This window comes from Seriola dumerili, unplaced genomic scaffold (assembly GCF_002260705.1).
Source record: "Seriola dumerili isolate Sdu_G_001 unplaced genomic scaffold, Sdu_1.0 BDQW01000068.1, whole genome shotgun sequence".
In the NCBI taxonomy this organism is placed as follows: Eukaryota; Metazoa; Chordata; class Actinopteri; order Carangiformes; family Carangidae; genus Seriola; species Seriola dumerili.
The window spans coordinates 3849380-3855379 of record NW_019174323.1 but is presented as its reverse complement, the minus strand read 5'-3'; the positions used below and the strand labels follow the sequence as shown (position 1 = coordinate 3855379).

Below are 6000 nucleotides of genomic sequence, written 5' to 3'. Positions count from 1 at the left end.
TCATATGCTTCTTAATCTCATGTTCTTGCCCATATGAAAAAAAACATGGTGACAATCACCACCACATACAGTATATACATGTATTAAAAAAAACGTGTCTAAAAAAATGTATCTCTCCATGGGCTTATATCCAGTAAAAATAGCCTTCTTTTACTCGTCTGGAGCAGAAAGACTCGTCTGCGAGGGTTAAGGTTAGTCAGGTATGACCTTGTTCTACATATTTAGAATACAGAGCAGAGAACCAGTTGTGCTGGAACAAGCTGGGAAAGGTGCTATAATACTTTGTGGTGTTTTTAATGACTATGGTATCTCTGTGCTATTTTTCGTCTGAAAATATGACTGTTAAATATGTAGTGAGGAGTTTGCATGTTTGTATGAGTCTGTTAATACTGAACATTTAGGCTACTTATTATATAGCCTACTTTATTAAAGACCCAGTTGTGTCCTGGCTCTAGGGTGAGAGCAAAAGTGTGCTACTACTGATATTAGTAGGGTAAAGTAGTGTGTGTGTGTTTGTGTGTGTGTGTGTGTGTGTGTGTGTGTGTGTGTGTGTGTGTGTGTATGTGCATGTGCTTGGAGCACCTCAGACAATAATGGAAGCTTGCAAGTTGGCATTCAAAATAAAAGCATATAATTTTGCATGAAGTCATTGCTGTGTGCATATGGTAAAGCTGTAAGTTGAAGGCAATTTTACATCCTTATATACTTAGTTAACAGTTTAATAGGTACACCCAGCTAAAACTAAAGCAGTCTAATATAACAGCCCTGTAATAAATTACATTTTTGGAGGATGTAGTTTGAGGTGCTGCTGAACTGTATTGCTGAGAGCTGTTTCTGTTATCTAGCCTATCCTCAATAATATTACAAGGGTGGACAAATAATACCTCTCAACTTAGAGCCCAACCGATTTATTGGTCGGACGATTTTGCGCTGATATGAATACTTTTATTCAGAAGCAATAATGCAGTGGAAATGTTCGGGTCAAGTCAAGTTATATAGGCAGCATTTTATGTATATTTGATTCCCAGTGAAGTTTACCGTTTCAGTGTACTGATGTCATTTTGGACAATAAAGGTTATTGTTAAACTGTAAAATATTCTGCTTTCATTATATATCTTTTTCACAAGTGTTTATTTAAATATGTATGAATATATATATTATTTAAATATGTATGTATATATATATATATATATATATATATATACATATGTATGTATATATCGGCCGATATATCGATATTGGAATGTTTTTACTCTTTTATCTTGGTATCTGCATCAGCCTCAAAAATCCAATATCGGTCGGGCTCTACTCTCAACACAACAAAATGCATTTCATTGACATGACAAATTTTCCAAAATGGTCAAAAAGTTGAATAAACACCTCTTTAACACCATTTAAACCAAAACTAAACATTATAACCCTCAGGAAAGTAATAATCTTTGCTTGTCACAACAGTCATGATATAAAAAAAATTAAGATAAACACATCACAATTCTGTGATAAAAGTAAAAGAATTCTGAGATATAAAAATCAAAATTATAAGATGAAAAGTCTAAAATTTGACTTACTATTTCAAAATTACAATATATTAAGTCAAAATCATGAGAAAAAAAGTCAAAATTTTGACTTACCATGAACATTTTTTTACCAAGACTAATTTGCGTTCATTTTCTGAAGTAGTTTAACTTATTTTGAAAGCCCTAACCGGATGTATCCGTTATTTTCCTTGCTAGCTTACCTCAGGTTTCTAAAACACGAGCAGCGCCTGTCCAGCCCTCTGCACAGCAACAAACGCGTTTTCCACGGCAGGAGGGAAAACACGAGAGGGAAAGAAAGAACTTTAACATGTAGTTTTGTCAACACATATCTCGGTAAAGTTACGAGTTTGTGGATAAGACGATTTTAAAAAGGAAAAACGTCCCGTCGCATCCAGATTTTCTCAGCAGACTTTACAGAACAGAGCAGCTATCCCGACGGTCCGCTCCACGTACATGGTAGGTTTTTACTGGATTTAACTTAATATTATAATGTATTGAGTGTGTAAATATTTCTCATAGACATTGTTGCTGTAGAAGTAAATGCACAGCCCTGTTGTTGCCTTTGTAACTTTTTGGATATTTGAAAGTAACGTCTAATATTCAAGTTGTGCCTCTACACAGGTGTGTGAAGGTTGAATTAATTTCTCGTGTTGCCTTCAGGTGAAAACACACACAGTCTGTAAATCCTGGAGGAAATTAAGTGTTGATATTCTTCCTCCCAGACAAATCATCTAACAATGTAAAATGCCGCCTGGAGGCCCCTGAAGTCTCTGTGGCCCTCTCTTAAAAAACTGCAGCCCCAAATTTTATCAACGTGTGCATCAGTCATGACAGGTTGAGTGGGTTTAGACATAACAAAGTGCCTCCTACAGTAAATCCAGACTCATTTCCTGCTCAAACTTGAGCTCTAGTCCAGATCATAAATCAACAATTTCCTTATCAGGGACTCTCAGCATATCCCTCCATCTTCTCAAAACCAATCCTACTGCTTTTATCTTATCTCAGATAGAGGCTTGGCTAATGAATGCTTATGTGGTTGTTATAGGAATGTGTGTCAGACTCAGGCACTGCTCTCCATTAGCTTTATAAGAAGTTACAGTTCTTTTTATTGTCCCTTTGTCATCTGATTTAAACCTCTTTTGGGTGCGAGAGCTCACAAATATCATATGTGGCAGCGAAACTGAGTACATTGTCTCATTGTCTTTGGGGACAGTGGCAGATTTTAGATCCAAGTGACAACACAATACAACCCATGGTCTATTTTCTAGCTTGTATTGTAAGAGAGAGTGGTTAACGTTTACAAGTATTGCTTGACCTGCCCTGGGGTGCAGCAATAACATATGTGAATTCTTAAAATGAATGGCATTCCCCCTCGGACGCCGTCTGCAGCCACTGGCTCGACATAAAGGCTTTGTTCACAGTTTTATTACTTTGCCAGGTGCACTGTGGGATCAGAACTGCACAGTTTGTGTATTACTAGAAGAAACAAGAATATAATTCAGAGTATTGCACACTGGATGTCTATCAAGAGGGAGTTTTGGCACATATGTGCAGAGCAGCTCACAGCAGTGGTGTGTTTATACCAAAAGAGTACTCATTTAAGTAATGAGATTAAAAATAAGAACCTTGTCTATTTTTTCCATGCAACTGCTTCATGTGTAAACAAAGGGCAAATACTTGGAACAAGTTGAAAACATGACAAAAAAGAACAAACAGACAGAGAGTTACTCTCCCAACTCTGGCCTTCAACCCCCAACTTCGCAAGATGCTTTATTCAAATTTCTTCAGCCTAAACAAACACGCAGAGGTCAAGTGCTTACTTCAGCAGCTCGGAGAGGGGTGGACTGTAGAGCCTTGACATTGGGAGGCCACAGTTTATTTGCATTGATAATTTATTAAACATTTGCAGAGGACTTTGTCAGCATAACGGCGTGTTAGCATCTGAGTTCTAGATGTGCCCCCCCCATGTTTTGTCTTTTAGATGACAAGAATATTATGACTGCATGATTAATGTTGGGGTTTGATTGCATTTCATCTAATCTGAATGTAGTATTGACTCTCCTTATACTTTTGGATCCCTTGTTGAATCTGTTGATGTAGTTTGTTTGAGGAGACAATAGTTTCTTAGTTATATTTATTTATTTTATTCGTTATTTAATATAACTATATATTTGATATTTATTTTATGTTGCATTCTGTAGCTAAATACAGTTTTCAACAAGTCTTCAGTAGGGCTGGATATAGTTTGAAACCTTTAGATAAGGGTGTCAGTACGATACCTGATTGTTGGTGGTGAGACCAAAGTTATCCTCTTTTTTTTTTTTAATACTTAAACATGTTTCACCCTTTTTGCATTTGATTAAATATGTCAAGCTGCTCAGTATGCTACTCTTCATTATTCTTTGTTCTTTACTTGGATCCCCATTAGCTGTCAGCTATTTCTCCTGGGGTCTAACAATGCATTGGTGGTGAATAAATAACATAGTCTAAAGAAAGTCTAACCAACTAAAATATAGTCTAATCTGAAATGTTTTCAGAGTTAGGTCAGGAAGTATCTAATCACAGAATAGTAAACAAGAAACTTTAGATTCTGAACACTTTATCATTTCTAAAGTAACAAAAGTATTTAAGAGCTACAATTCAAAGATTGGCTTTCATTAGTTTTAGCTAGGTGTACTTAATAAACTGGTAACTGAGTGTCTTTCCTCACACAACCTGTCACAGTCTCTGCTTTGTTTCTTGAGTCTGTTTACATCTGAGTCAGCAGATGTGGGATGATGTACCTTCAGACCACCTTCTGTAAAACACGGCTTCTATTTCATTGCTGTATGTACATGCTGCTCTGGCTATTATCATCAAACAATTCCCTGAGGTAGCAGCATCTCACCTTCTCATGTTATAATTATGTTGTGTTGTTGAAGTAAGACTTATATAAGAGCAGGTCTGTGAGCTATTGAGTCTTGAGGTAAAATATGTGCTGGCAGTTAATATAAAAGTGAGCAGTGGGAGGGAAAGCACTGTTACGATAGAAAAATATACATGAGTGTGTGCATACAGTCAAGTTATTTATCTTTCTGGAGCAGCACACCTTGTTGTTTTCTAGGTGGACTGGATAAATGGTGTGTTTTCTGTAAGTGATATCTCTCTGTCCTGCTGCTGTGAATTTTGCCGTTGAGCTGTTTAAACTGAAGGTCAAGTCACTCTGTTCTGTGCAAACCGTCTCCTTGAAGGACAAATAACAAGAGAGAAACTTAAGAAGACAAGACAACAATGGGAACACAGTGGGAGGTGTTTAGCTGTCAGGCAACATGAAGACTGTTGTGTTTAGTTTTCCTGAGGGCCCCATCATGTCAAATGAAATGCTGATTTAGTGTTTTGTGTCTTTTCTTTGTTTATGTAGCATCCCATTATGTTGAATTTACACTGCTGTCACTGGTTAATTACTGTAATTAGTGATTATGCACAGTTTCCCACACCACAATATTTAAAACAGTTTTTTAGACTCCTTGTGGTTTTTCAAACAATGAGCCATGAAGCAAAATAGGCTACAGGCTTATGTCAGTTTAGTATCTAGACAACAAAAGAGGGAATACAGCTTGAGTTTAGCTCCTGGAGTTCTGTCTTAAATGTCTTAAAATGTTCTTCTGCTAAAGAAAGACTTGCTGTATGACAGTTTGTGGCAGACTGCTGGTTCTTAAGGATCCACTGTAGTGTCACAACACACTGTAGGAAACTCAGGCAATATGCTGAATCCACAACACATGCAGCATGTTGACAAAACAAAGTGAGCACAGTTGGCTTTAACCGTCGGCCCTCCCTTTCCTCCTTCAGAGCAATGGATTTTAATTTAGCTTCTGCTGAATACATGAAAGGAGGGTTTCACTGTGACAGGGTCATTCAGATAAGATCTGATTAAGTCAGTCACAGAAAACAGTGATAACCCTCAGTGTGTATGAGTTTTGTAAAGCTCTTTGACCCTGGCCTGCTGGGTACACGTGTCTGTAATATAACATGGGAGCAATTCATCCTCATGTAACCTTGTCAAAACAAATTTGTAAGTAAAACCCATTTATTTTAGATAAAAGTTACATGCCAGCTTTAAATCCCAAATTTTAATAATAAATGTATACTTTGTTATATCTAATTTTGTCCATTAAGAAAGAAATTTGGCATAATTACCTAGGTAGTGATGGTTAATAAGAAAAATACTGATTTCTCTTGACTCAGAAATTATTTCAGAAACGTGTCAGTTGGCTGTAATGCAGCCTTTAAGACCACAGAAGAAAAACATTTAAAGATACCCTGGGAAGTTTTCATGTCGACAAACAATAATGTTTACATTCAGAGTTTCTCACCACTCATGTATTCTTAAGACCTAACAAACAAACATAGTAATTAGTTTTTGGATCTATAAATCATTCCAGTGTGACATCTTGATTTGTCCAAATTCAGTTTAGTGATA

The 6000-nt window shown here is 36.6% G+C and overlaps 1 protein-coding gene across 1 annotated transcript in view; it reads left to right on the top strand.

The window, feature by feature from the left end:
• Positions 1-1818: 1818 nt before the first annotated feature.
• The window catches only part of LOC111219848 (leucine zipper putative tumor suppressor 2 homolog), a 35845-nt gene continuing 31663 nt past the window's right edge, over positions 1819-6000 (top strand). The window contains exon 1 of the mRNA XM_022742678.1: positions 1819-1994. The gene's annotated coding sequence lies outside the window, so the exon portion shown is untranslated. The remainder of the gene's footprint in view (positions 1995-6000) is intronic.